This window comes from Acanthochromis polyacanthus, chromosome 1, assembly GCF_021347895.1.
Source record: "Acanthochromis polyacanthus isolate Apoly-LR-REF ecotype Palm Island chromosome 1, KAUST_Apoly_ChrSc, whole genome shotgun sequence".
Taxonomy (NCBI): domain Eukaryota; kingdom Metazoa; phylum Chordata; class Actinopteri; family Pomacentridae; genus Acanthochromis; species Acanthochromis polyacanthus.
The window spans coordinates 49,862,093-49,876,127 of NC_067113.1; positions in this window are offsets into that span (position 1 = coordinate 49,862,093).

The window sequence follows — 14,035 nt, forward strand, 5'->3', positions numbered from 1 at the left end:
TTTCCGTGTCATTCCTCTTTTCCTCTTTCTCTTTCTTCCTCACTCCATTTCCTTCCTATCATCTCTCCTTCTCATTCCATCTATTCTCCTTTCATTTTATCACCTTCTCCATCATTTTCATCTTGCTGTTTTCCTTTTTCTCCTTTCTCCTTCCTTTTCTCTTTTATTCTCTAATCAGCTCATTTCTATTTCACATCTTTCCTTTTCCTTCTTTCATACCTTTCCATATTTTCTCTTTCTTCCTTTAACTTCTCTCTACTCTCTCTTTCTTTCCCATTTCTTTCTTTCTTCTAATCTTCTCACTCCTATCCTCTCCCCCACTATTCAATCCCTCTCTTCTCTCTTAATCTTTCCTCCTTTTCCCTAATATTCATCTTTGTATTTTCCTTTTCTCTACCCTCTTTTATATTCTTTTCTGCTCTTTCCCTCTCTTCCTCTTTCCTCTTCTTTGTTGCCTTTACACGTTTCCTTACTATTCTCCATATTTCTCTCTCTTTTCTCTTCTATCTCACCCTTTCCTCTTCTCACTCCTTTCCTTCATCTTTCCCCTCTTATTCCATCCCTTCTCCTTTCATTTTCCTTTGTCTTTTCCATTATTGTCTTGCTATCTTCCCTTTTCTCTCCCCTCTTTCGTCGTCTCTCTTCTCCTTCTTGCTCTCCACCATCTCTCCTCCCTTCCTCCCCTTTCCTTTCCATCTTTCTCTTCCCCTCTCCTCCCTCTCTGTCCCACTGCAGATGAAGTGTAAAGGGGGACTGCAGTCAGAAGCATCTCACCTGAACCCCTCCTCGCCGTTATATAACCACCCTTGTTGCTCTCTCATGCGTAAAAACTGAAGTCAGCCACCCAAAAGGGAATCCCTTTTTTGTATTTTTGTTTTTGGCCACAGCAGGTACTTGAAACAGCTCTTTCTTGTCTGACTTTTCCAGGAGTTTTACATAAAAGCGCTCAGAGATGTTACACAAGACAGCTGCAGTGGGTTTTTAACGCAGGCAGGAGTTTGCTGAGAATGCAAATTAGTTTTTTTAGTCATTTTTTGAGAATTTTCAGAAGGTATTACAAACCCGAGCCTGTTCTTTTAGCCTCTTAGCCTTTTGAATCTCCTGCTGCCTTTCTTGTTTTCATCTCGAGGACAGGTTAGGCTGCTCAGAAATGTTGCACATGTTGGAGCACGTTGTGTATTTTGAGGTAATTTGGGACCACAGAAATGAAGAAGCTTTAATTAACAACCCAGGAGATCTGACTTTCACACACCAATCAGCTGCAACATAGAAACTACCGACAGGTGGAGTGGATAACAGTGATTGATCTGACGAGAGGTGGAAGATATTTAGCATTAAGGAAACAGTCGGTTCTTGAAGTTAGACGCAGGAAAAATGGGCAACATGTGGATCTGAGACACTTTGACAAGAACTAGGATGTCCAAGAAAGACAAACCAGTGAACCTGAAACAGAGTAATGACCACCCAGTTCTCATAGATACACTGGAGGATCGAAGGCTGCAGCTACAATATATTTGTTTTGAGAAAGTTCTGCAAAGTTCTACCAGTATTTTCAGCGGCGTTTTCTACGGACACCGTAAAGAGACTTTTGCATTTTGATGTGATGTGGGAAAATGTTTGATTTACATCCTTGCATAGGTGCATAAATGCAAACATCACAAGCTAAGATAGTCCATCTGACGTAATAGGGAGCTGTTCTGTCATCTCTGTGTGTCTGTGAGGTGATAACAGGGATTCCTTTTGTCTGTGTAGGTTCTCATTCATCCAGGTCATGGTTATCCAAAGTTAAATCAATCCAATGGACTTTAAGAAAGTTCCTTGAAGACATTTCACTTCTTATCCAAGAGGCTTCTTCAGTTCTGGTGGTGGTTGGTGTTGCCTCAGCTTTAAACCTCTGTGAGGTGTGTTCAGGGCTATTATTCCAGAGACCGATACCAAAACTCATCTGACTACTCAACGATGGTCGTTGTATCGGTGGGGGTCGTTGAAATGCACAGATGTCACTGAGCCCTCCTATGCTAATGGTGGTCATTAGCATGACTCTGCTGAGTAGTTCTTTTGGGGAGTTTTGAAAGGACCTGATTGTAAATTGGCGAAAGATGATGTTGCAGACCACCCCCCCATTCAGAGATGGCTTCTCTACTTTGACATGGATGGCTTCTTTCACTCCTTTCAAACCATCTGTCCTCCCTGTCCAAAATCTGAACATTGGTGTCCTGAAACGAGTGTCCTTCTTCCTTAAGGTGAAGGAAGACTGCCGAATCCTGTCCTGAGGAACTGTTCTCCTGTGTGGAACCATGCGCTTGTTAAGTGGCTGTTTGGTTTCCCCGATGTAGAGATCTGAGCATTCCTCGCTGCATTTAACTGCATACACCAGGTTGCTCTTCTGGCTGTGTGGTGTGGGGTCTTTTGGGTGGACCAGTCTTTGCCCGAGGGTGTTATTTGGCTAAAAAAAGACGGGGATCTGGTGTTTGTTGAAAATCCTCCTCAGTTTTTCAGACACATATGGGATCACTATATTGTTGCGCCTGCTCTCCTTCTCTTCTGTCTTCACTGGGTTGTTCTCCTTTCTGGATCTTGTGTGAGCCTTCACAAAGGTCCAGTCAGGGTATCCACAAGCATCATGTTGTTTTTTTTTACTTTTTGTTTTTAAACTTATTAACTATGGAAGCTATTTCAGGAAATGTGTGGCGTTATGTCTGTTGTGAAACTGTTGTGACACTGTAAGTTCCTGTAAAGGATTCTTAACCCTCGTGTCGTCCTGCAGGTCAAAACTGAAGTTTGAAAATGTGTGTGTGTGGGGGGGGGAATATGTTTTCACAGTGAAACTTCTGATGTCCACATTTTCAACATTTTTGGGAAATCTTTGAACATTTTTTGGTGGAAAAAAAAGGAATGTTAAAAATGTTTCTTTAAGAACATTGACAAAAAAAATCAACCAAAATCCAGCGAATTTCGCTGGATTTTGGTTGATTTTTTTTTTTTTGGTCAATGTTCTTAATCAAAATATTTGAATTTTTACTGATATATGTGTAATCACTTCAGATATTTTTAGGATTTATTTTTTGGAAGATTTTACTCATTTTTGGAAAATATTGACAAGAATTTTCTTGCCACATTTGGGGGATTTTTAAAAAAAAACAACTTTTAAGTAATTATTGGAATTTTCTTCCTAAATGTTTTGCAAATTTTCAAAAATTTTTGGATTTTTTTTGGCTGAATTTTTGGATTTTTTTTTTCAGACAAGGAAGCAATATTTTTTTGGTGCCCGCAAATGAGGACAACAGGAGGGTTAAAGTATCTATCTATTTTCTCGTCTCTCCTTCCATTTCTCTCCTGATGGCTGCTTTAATTAGCATAGAAATCTTAAAGTCAGGTTCTAGTTTTGAGGTTTGAACATTGATCAGATCCTCATCAGATGTTGCAGAGACACTCCTCCTCGCATACAGTCATCATGGGATGGTTGGTCGTCTCGCCTGCAGTGTTGAATGTAAATAATTAACTGAATATCTTTATAGGGCCTGTACAGGGTAACCACCACCCCAACTTGTAAACAAACCGGCGACTATGTGCTAATAAATTCCATGTTACTGTGTCACTGCTGACGATGCTGATCAATAACCAGTCAGGCGGAAGGATGATAGTGAGCTTTCATCATTCAGGTTTCAATATATCTCGTAACTTGTACTAGATTAGATTAAGGCAGGCCGGACATTATTGGCATGTCAGGCTGTAGCTGATATTTCAAACACACTTCACCTTTTCAGGTTCTGTGATATTGATTGTCCTGTGATGTAAATCTCTGGTCAGACTGCTAAAATGTGTCTTACGCAGAAGAAGCTGCTACATTTCCACTCTGAGTCAAATGAGGCTTTTTCTGGAATGATTGCAAGTTTTAAAGCTACATGTAGGCAGCAGCTTTGAGTCAGTGGACTTAAAATGGCAAAGGACCAAGTATTGAACTGCTGACATTTGACCCCCTGTAAAAGATCAGTGAAATAAAGAGTGAATTTCTGAATTTAAAAAATGTAATTTATATTAAGCTCTCGTTCAGTTGGAATATTTGTTGCTCTGCCAAGAAACGTGGCAGAGTAATGCAACTGGAGTGATGGAGTTATGTGACGATCGTCATACTTTTGTCCGTCTGTCTGTTAGCAACATTACTCAAAAACAGACGAATGGATTTGGATGAAATTTTCAGGGAAGGTCAGAAATGACACAAGGAGTGATTAGATTTTGGCAGTGATGCAGCTTATAGTCTGGATCCAAGGACTTGTCAAAGATTTCTGTATCATTGTGAGATCGCAGCACGGCATCACTGTAAGTATAACAATTGAACACTGCGTCATATGATTGAGATTCTACTACAAATCCGCTGCTGCCTTATCAGGACTTATCCGTCAGATATGATCAAGAAACAATTGATGAAAGTGTGAGGGTGAGTTCCATCATCTCCCTCCGCCCGCTACATATGCAGGTGAAGCGATTCCGTATCCGTACATAACGTACACATGCATAACGCACACCTGTTCTCAGCGAGTTTTGTCTGGTCTTCCTCCCACAACCCAGAGACATGCATGATAGGTGAAGAGGTGACTGTGGATTGGACATGGGTGTAAGCATGTATTATGGTCTGTTTAGATTAGACCTGAGATGAACCAACCATCTGTCCAATATGAACCACACCTCTCAGGTAATCTCTGCTGGGTTAGAGGAGGAATTGAGTATAGCTCCAAATGGATGGATTTTCCATTTTAATCAATTAAATCTTAGTGTCGAAAATGCTAACGTAAAGAAAGTAAAATCAGAACTCAACATGCTACAGATTACATCAGAGGAATCAGGCAGGTTGTGATATTTTTGCTTAAGAAACAAAAGGCCTTTGCCAGTTAATTTCTAAGCTAAAGAATTCCAAGTCAAGTTGTCCAAGTTGTAATTTTATAGCATACTCATCCCTGTCACTGTTTTGTAACCTTAAGACAGATCCATCAGCAGCCCTGAATGTGCAGCGGTGATATTTTAGACGTTGTATAGAGGTCACCCAACCCAGAATTCACATAAACATCGGACTGAGATAAGAGAGGTGGGATGGGTCAGAGATAACAGCAGCAAGCATGAAGTCGCTGTAGGTGAATCTTTGTGCTTAAATATCTTGCAAAACAGGATTCAACCCAGCGCCCACGAAAATCAATCAAGTTCCTACAGGTGTAGATTAAAACCTTCTGATCAATAAGCACAGATTAGAAACAGAACTTTGTGTAATCAGTCAATCGGGAAATGTTAAAGTAAAGAATAAGTGGATTTACTCTGCACAGAAAGGTGATGAGTAATAGACTGGCTGTGTCCTCGGCACACTGTCCCTCTGTCTCGCAGAGATGTGCCTCCAACCACAGAATCACTGCTGGTTATCATGGGGTCATTGTGATGATTATACCCTGGACATCTTGATAAACACCAGTAAATCTCCGGCTTCTCACAAACACAACAACACGGAGTTACAACATCACCCAGTGGTCGTCATTTCGCTGCAAACGTGTACAGCAAAAATGAATCATAGGGTATTTTGTTCTTTTCAAAGCAGAATGATGTCACTTGAATTTCAGCCACGCAGTACTTTCAGTCCTCCCCTCTCCTCCCCCTCCCTCCCCCATGTCTGTCTGTATTCAGGTCACTTTTTCTTGCATAACAGCTCATTCATAAAACAGCACCACACCTCGGGGAAGGGATGAGGGAAAGACTCTCGGCAGCTGCTGAGACGTATATAAAACATCTACAGAGGGAGGATTTTTGCTGCAGTGTGAAGCGCTGTAACGTCACGCCATGGTGCAATGTACTTACTGTAACCGTCTGCTGGAAAACCTCGTAACTCCACTCAAGTCTGAAGGAGAATCTGCACTTCCAGGGTCTAGAGTGTGGGAGCAGCTTTGGTTTTGTCTATGAATACTGCTGTATTTTTGGAAGTTTGCTGGGGAACATGTTCTTTTTACTCTATATTTGGGCTCTGTAATGATGTTAATTGAAACTACATGGGTTCAGTTACCACCGTAGCCAAAAAACATCTGGTAGAGATAAGGAAAGTTTATGACAAATTGCATTTTCCTTACAGTGCTGTGGGTAATGCAATTAGTAGCCAAGATTATTATGTTGAATGAGTGTATCTCAGGGTTTTATAGCGAAGTTAAGATAGAAAACATGAACCTGCACGGAAATAAGAACAGAGGTGTGATTTTTACACAACAAATACGTCATCTTCAGTGAGTTTGGCTCATGTTGGGCTAATATTCACTAATGTCAGGCTCAGACTACAGGAGTTTGAATCACACACATAAGGTGAAACTTCTCTCTAATCCCAGACATGCAAACACTACAAGATTGGAAAACAGCACATTACACACTGCAGGATATTCTTAAAAAATACATTGCCAGAGGGAGCAATAAGGGAGCAGTGCACATGATCTAATGGGGAAACGGATGTAAACAAAATGGAAACTGTGACGCAACAACTTGCCTTGCAGTGAGAAAATAAACAAAAGCAGAAGAAAAGATGCGACCAACACAGTTTGCTTTTCCTTTAGAGGGAACTGTAGGTGGTTTTAATATCTGTAGCTGAAGACCAGAGTCTTTATTCTCGCTTGGCAAGAATGTCTGATAAGCATCTTGATCATCACTTGTAAATATCGAACATGCCTGATATTGTCAGGGCAGCCATGATGAGGCTGGAAGCAGCTCAGAAGGTTTAGACTTAATCTGTAAACACTGGCTCAGACCAGATTCCCAGACCAGATTTCCAATTGTTGAAGAGTCAAACGGGAGTAAATCAGCATGAAATTCCTGCATTGTAAGCCAGGCATTACTCCTATTACTAACACTACCACGAATATTACTACTACTACTACTACTAATCTTATTTATATAGCACCTATTTAACCCAGAAGAACCCACGGTGACACCAGTGTAACAAGTGCTTTGAGTGCCCCAGTCTCTGCCTTGTAAAGCTTTATGTCTGACCTTAGCTCATTAAGTCCTTTAAGGAAAAATGGGTCTGGGTTCTTATGGGTAAAATGCTTTAAGTTTACATTGTGCTTTACAGGCAGAGCTAAGAAGAAAACATGGATACTCAAACAAAAAAGCAGCAAAAATGTCATATCCAACTAAGGAATAACAGCAAGTGGAAGAAAATATAACAGAGGTGAAGTTAGAAGTAATAATAATGACAAGAAAAGCACTCAGAGAGCAGCACTGGGCCAAGGATGCTCAGTCGTATCATTTCTGACAGATGAAATCTTTACAAAATCCACGGTCCAGGAGCTCAGATGGCTCAACTGGTTGAACTGGTGACCCATGAATGCAGCGGCCTGGGTTTGATTCCAGCTCACAGCCCTTCATTGCATGTCTTCCTGCTTTCCTGTCTGCCTCTCAATTGTGCCCAACAAAAAGGCCAAAAAAATAAATAAAAAAAATTCATGGTCTGTAGCGGTGGATTTGTAGTGAGATCACAATCATGTGATCATCAGCAGGAAGCTGATGTAGTGCTCATTTGTTGTCATAGTTACAGTGACGCCATGCTGCTATCTCGCAATGGTACAGAAATCTTTAACAAATCTGTGGATCCAGACTATAAGCTGCATCAGTGCCAAAATCTAATCAGTTGATCTTTGTGTCATTTCTGATCTTCCCTGAAAATTTCATCCAAATCTGTTTGTTTGTTTTTGAGTAATGTTGCTAACAGACAGACAAACCAACACCGATCATCCCAATACATGGGTCCATTAGACGAACCCACCTGTTCAGACTGTACTCTGGATCCTGATGAGAATTCGTTATAGACCGATCTGTGCTACATTAACAGTCGACGTATGTTTTTGTTTAGCACTTCTGAGGTCATTTTAGTCCAATTTATTCCTCTGCTATACACCTAGCTCAAATTCTGAACAGGCACCAAATGTATACATTTTCTCGTCTGCTGATTGACATTTTCTGCGTGTTTTATTTACCTAAAATGTGTCTAAATGCTGTTTCATAACCTTCCCAACACTCCCAGGAATTGAGAAATACTTCTTCTTTATTTCCTTGCTCATCTAAAAATCATCAAATTTAAAAAATTGCTGAGAATACAGGAGTGCATCTGCACAAAGACAACTCCCCCGTGTGCTACAACACGCCAGTTCCCAGAAAAACAATGAACATGACAACATCTCAGTGTCCTCTGGAGCCGCAGCTTTGATGTTGCTGCTGCACATAACTTGTAAAAGGCAAAAACTCTTCCTTTAAATAGACAGAGTGAACAGTATTTATGCTACAGTGACAGCTTTACCCTTCAAACAAGAGATGCTAGTGTTTAGACAAACGCTGTAAATCATTTTCGACTCCATGGTGTAAATATTCCTACTGTGAGATCGTATGTGATGACTGGAGAGCAGAACAAAGTCAGAGCAGACAAAGGAAGAAGCAACAATTATCTAAATAATCGATTTTTTTGTCGCAAGATATCTTCATGAGATATTATAACGTTGTGCAATTCAGAGTAAATAGAAATTCATTAAATTCACTGTATTTGGTCCTTTTTTTGTACAGGTAGCAGTAGAAAAAGCACAGGAGTCAGTAAAAGTATTGATTACTCAATTATATGCCGTAAAAAACAGCTTTTAATAATTTACCTGCAAATACTTGTAATTTTTTAACAATTTACTTTTATTTAACATTTTTGACCCCTTGTTAAATTACAGGTAATAATTAGTAAAACCACAGAAAAAAAGGATTCATTTACATGCCAACCCTAAAATATGCCCACATTTGTTTTACAAATGATAATTTTTTTTTAACAACATTTGATCGTAAAATTACATGGATTTTTGTATTGTATTAAAATAAGCAAAAAAATATTGTGTTTTCACTGTTATTTTATAGATTTTCTCTATTTTTGGTAAATTACATAAATTTACATGATGACTGTAAAAAAAAGACAAAAATTGTGCATAGTCACATCAAAAATCTGTATTTTTATAAACAGTAATTCTTACTTTTACAATGTAAAAATGTATTTAAACATAATTATTTTAAAGACTTTTGTAGCAACATGACATTTTTTTGCACTTTTTATAGTTTTAGATTTTTTTAAACGTCACAGTATTCCCCAGTTCTTAACGTGTTTTTTCAAGTATCCTTGCTGCACAGTTTTATTTTATTTTATTACTCCGCCAAGGAATGCAGCGTAATTTTGTGACCATTGTCATATGTTGTCTGTCTGTTAGCAACATTACTCAAAAACAGACAAACGGATTTTGATGAAATTTTAAGGGAAGGTCAGAAATGACACAAGGACAAAGTGATTAGATTTTGGCAGTGATGTGGCTTAAAGTCTGGATCCAAAGATTTGTTTAATGATCATTGTGAGATAGCGTCAAGGTGTCACTGTAACTATGACTAGTGAACACTACGTCAGCTGCCTGCTGATGATCACATGATTGTGATCCTGCTACAAATCCACCACTGTGGACTTATCGGGACTTTTCCATTTGAAATGATACAAGGAACAACTGATTAAATTGTGGGGGTGTTTCTGAGTCCCATCTATTCCCGCATTCGGTGTCCGTACATAACGTACACATTCATAACACACATCACATCTATATTAAATGGTCACATTTTATGTTCCTGTGATTTCTGATCATCAATAACTAATAAACAAATGCTGCATTTCTGACAATGCCTTATGGGGCAATGAGCAGCCTTGGCGGAGTCCTGCTAGGGTCCTGGAGTTGTGCATGCCTGCTCTCTGCCCTGACTTAAGACCTGTGCTTTAAGCGTCTCATTAAAAGTGAAGCTCCACTCATATGGACCAATCATCCTGGAAATGAAGGGTTATAAGTTCAATCCCTACACATGGCATCCCTCTGCATTGTATGAAACACAGAAATCAAAACTTAAAAATCCTCAAAATATGTCTTAATCATATTATTTATAGCCCACCAGGCCTGGAGCTCCACCTCCCCCTGTATTATTAGGGCTCAGCTCAGCATTAAAGCCATTCAAATCCAACAAATAAACCACCCTGTTATATCTATTTGTCATAAACCATGACTGTTTTATTGCACTTTATCGTAGACAGTTCCACCCTTTTAAAGCTATGTTCTGCTTCCCTTTATTTGCTGAAGATCAGATTACACAAAGTTTTTCACTTGCTGCTTGAACTAAACATTACTTTAGCCTCCTAGATTCTGTCTTCGGGGTGTTTTTGATGAATTTGTGCACAAGATCACGTAGTACATCCTCAATCCAGTGTGTTGGGAAATCAGCCGGTGACTCCCAGGTTTCACTGAATTTACATCATTACTGAGGTCACGTTAATGTCACTCCCAGCCACCAGGGACAAACTGTTTACACAATCATTCAAACACATATTAGAGGTTTTTTATTTATTTATTTTTACCTCTTTGCGAATCAGAACCACTCCTGGATAAACACATTAGAGTCAGATCTGTATCAGATCATATCTCATGGCGCTCCCATGTTCTGGCTCCGTTCATATTAACCTCATGTAATGTCGAGTGAAAGAAAAAAGCATCCCTTCCTTCTATCAACAGGTGGGGTTACAGAATCTGTAGCTGCACTGTGAGCAGCTGTAACTTATTAACTGATTAAATGCAGCTTCAATTACATCACTGAAAACCACAGCAGATAATGAAATCATTGCATAAAGGAGACAGAGTAGACTCCATGTGTTGATGACACACTCTGGTTGAGGTGAAACCTGTTCCCAGCCTCCTTGGTTCACCTTTGACCTGCAGGTTGAGCAGGATCTGCATGTCGTAACGCTGCAGATAACACCGACAGCCAAAGGATTCCCAGAAGATCAATAAAATAATGATCAAAGTAGGCCAAAGACCTAGACTATCCACTAGTTTGTGAAGATCATCAAGTGATTCTTTATCTTATCTGACCTCCTATCAGGTTGTTAGAAGACAAAATGCTGACTAGCTGTGGCAGGTTAGAGCATCATAATAACATCTGGCAGTTTTGCTATAAGGTTGCACAGTGGTTATGTGGTTAGCACTGTTGCCTTGCAGCTAGAAGATCCCTGGTTTGCGCCTCGGTCTTCCTGGGATCTTTCTGCATGTTGTTTGCATGTTCTACCTGTGGATGCATGGGTTTTCTCCAGGTTCTCCAGCTTCCTCCCACAGTCCAAAAACATACTGAGGTCAATTGGTAACTCTAAATTGTCCGTAGGTGTGAATGTGAGTGTGATTGTTTGTCTCTATGTGTAGCCCTGTGACAGACTGGTGACCTGTCCAAGGTGTCCCCTGCCTTCGCCCCAAATCATCTCGGATAGACTCCAGCACCCCCTGACCCTAATGAGGATTGGGTGTTGTATGGAAAACGGATAAATGGAATTTTGCTGTAAAATATCTACATAATTGGGTCCATGTGTGCATTTAGGAGAAGTACAGGGTTATTTAAGGAGAAGCAACAGAAAATTCCAGCCAAGTCACATGTATTCCACTCACAATCAACTTTTATTTGATGTTTAAGGTCATCAAATGACATCAAATAACAACAGCGATCAGCTCAGTGGATGGTGACATGCTCATACACGTCTGGGAGGAATTCTCTTCTTACATTGATGTTGTCCGTGCTACAGGAAGAGGCCACAATGAACACTTTTAAGACAAGAAATAAAAGTTGATTGTGAGTAGAATACTTGTGACTTGGTGGGAGTTTTCTATTGAATTTCCTTATTAAAATATTACGTGATGGAATTGGTTCATTCTTTTTGAATAACCCTGTATATTTAGTCCATGACTTTAGGCCACACTCAGATATTACAACTTTTACATGGATTGTCATAAAACTTTGAACTGAACGTGAATCTCACTGCTTTTGTTGACACCACTGGTGCCTCCAGCAGATTAGCATGTGTGGTTTTCGGTGAAATTCTTGGGATCTGTTGAGTGTTTAACTATAAAATCTCGTCCATACTTGCACACATTACTCAGGTTCAATAGCAAGAACTTTGGTGATCCACTGAAGTTTTCGTCGGGTACAATATTCACTTTGAATGCTCAGACTAGAATAGATTTACATGAACTCTAACAGAAGCTTTTATTTAATTCACTGCTGCTGCTTGTTGCTAACTCTGCACTGATCCATGTATGAAAGTAATTTGTTGCTTTTGACGTGTAAACCACTTGCCCACTGCCCTGAATTTTGTGCATATTTACACAATATATCCCCTTTGCACCCGATTAGTCGCAAGTTTCCAACAACACAGTGTTTGGAATAGCATCCCCATCTTCCAAGCTTGATATTCTGAATGGATCGCTGGTTTTATTCATTTGGGAATCAAGAGAAAGAAAGACCTGACTGGCTCTACAGGCTGCTAAAAAAGGCACTTCAGCTGGTCAGTGTTCATGCCCGTCCTACATTTCTGCCCTCCTATTGGTTCCCTTGTCTCGACCTGCTGTACCCTCCTCTACCTCCTCTTCTTCCTCTTCGTAATCCTCTTCCTCATTATTGTTCATGCCATTTCTACAATCTTCCACCTTTCTTGGTCCTTCCTGGTGTTTTCCTTCAGCCTGTTCTATGTTCTCTTCAGCATACTGGTCCTCTCCGTCCTCTTCTACCTCTTTGATTTCTGAATTAACTATCCTTCTTGGGATCAAAGAAGTTGTCTGAAGCTGAATCTGGAGTGAGTATCTTTTAATTTTAACAAAAGCGGCACCAAAATTTGCTGATTTTTTTTTTTTCCATTGCTATGCTCCACCTCTCCTCCAAGTCTCATTAAACTCAGTGTGGTAATTTTTCCCTAATTCTGCTGACAGATTGACAACTTGTCAGTATCTGAACTAAGACAGTGACCGAGGTAAACATTGTATCTCTAATCTTCCTGCTAGCATTGCCAGTGTGATCATGTCAGCATCCTGATGTTATCATTCAGGTCAAAGTACACCCTCAAAGGGCAGCGAGCATCCGTGTTGCTTCATTGTTGTCAGAGTCTCTTTTCAGTCACTGAAATCTTCCTCATTTCAAGAAAATCAATGTGTCGTGAGACTAACACCCAACCAAACGCGTTAACTCTAAAAAATCCTTTTTTCTCTCATAAAATCCCCCAGTTACACACATATCTTGATTAAATCTTGGAGGTAATTGCTCTCCAGACGACCTGGAAACTTCTCTGTGCACGAAAAAGCAGTCATGTTATCATTTTAATCACTGCGGTCATCGCTTCCCTCAGATGTAAATACAATAAGCCTGCAGGTCATCGTGTTACTGGAAGTCAAACGGCATCATCATCTTGTTTTAGCAGCAGTTCTACAGGCTGTGCTCTGATCTGATTACTGGAATCGTAATTGGAGCACATTTTCCACATGATGTAATAGAGATCAAATACAGATTTAGCACAATTTATTCATACGTACACTGCAAATCAAGCTCCCCTGCTGCCTTAAAAAGTGAGTTAAAAGCACTTCGGTTGAGGAATTAGATCAAAGTTGTCTTAGGAGCTGTGAAAAGTGTGAAACTATCTGAGTTAAATCAACTGAATTTGTGAAATCAAGTTCAACCAACTTAAAATATTGAGTTGAATCAGCTAGACATAGACAATGGTTACTTTTTCTTTGTTTCATAAATTTAAGGAGTTTGTGCTTCATTTGACTTTGAGAATTTACAATCTCAGTGTTTGAAGTTTTGTTTTTTTCTTTTCCTGGAACCAGCACAAAGAGAATCTGTGAGGTTGTTCTCAGTTACAGTGAGACAAATTATAGATCTGGTTGTCGTTGGACTGAATTTTAACTTTATCGTAGTTAGAATTGCTTTGATTAGCTGGAAAAGAAAAACTAAAATTTGATTGAACAAATACGCACCAAATTTCCATAATGTTTGTTTTCTCAAACTATGAAGAAAGACACATCTCTGGGGAGTTTCAACTCTCTTGTAACGCATCCTGAGAAGTCAGCTTGTCTGGTCATTTTGTGTCTTGAGTGAAATCAATTCATCATATTTAAGTCACAATGGTTCAAATGGTAAGAATTCATGTTGT